Raw genomic sequence first — 229 nt, forward strand, 5'->3', positions numbered from 1 at the left:
AACAAAAATCTTTGTTTCCTTATATCTATGTCCGACAGTAGGTCAGGTCTCTCTCTCTCTCTCTCTCTCTCTCTCTCTCTCTCTCTCTCTCTCTCTCTCTCTCTCTCTTATACACATATATTAAATACAACACACAAATGTATACTAAGCCTATATCTATGTCCGACAGTAGGCTAATTCTCTCTCTCTCTCTCTCTCTCTCTCTCTCTCTCTCTCTCTCTCTCTCTCT

Source organism: Palaemon carinicauda, chromosome 12 (genome assembly GCF_036898095.1).
Source record: "Palaemon carinicauda isolate YSFRI2023 chromosome 12, ASM3689809v2, whole genome shotgun sequence".
NCBI classification, from domain to species: Eukaryota; Metazoa; Arthropoda; class Malacostraca; order Decapoda; family Palaemonidae; genus Palaemon; species Palaemon carinicauda.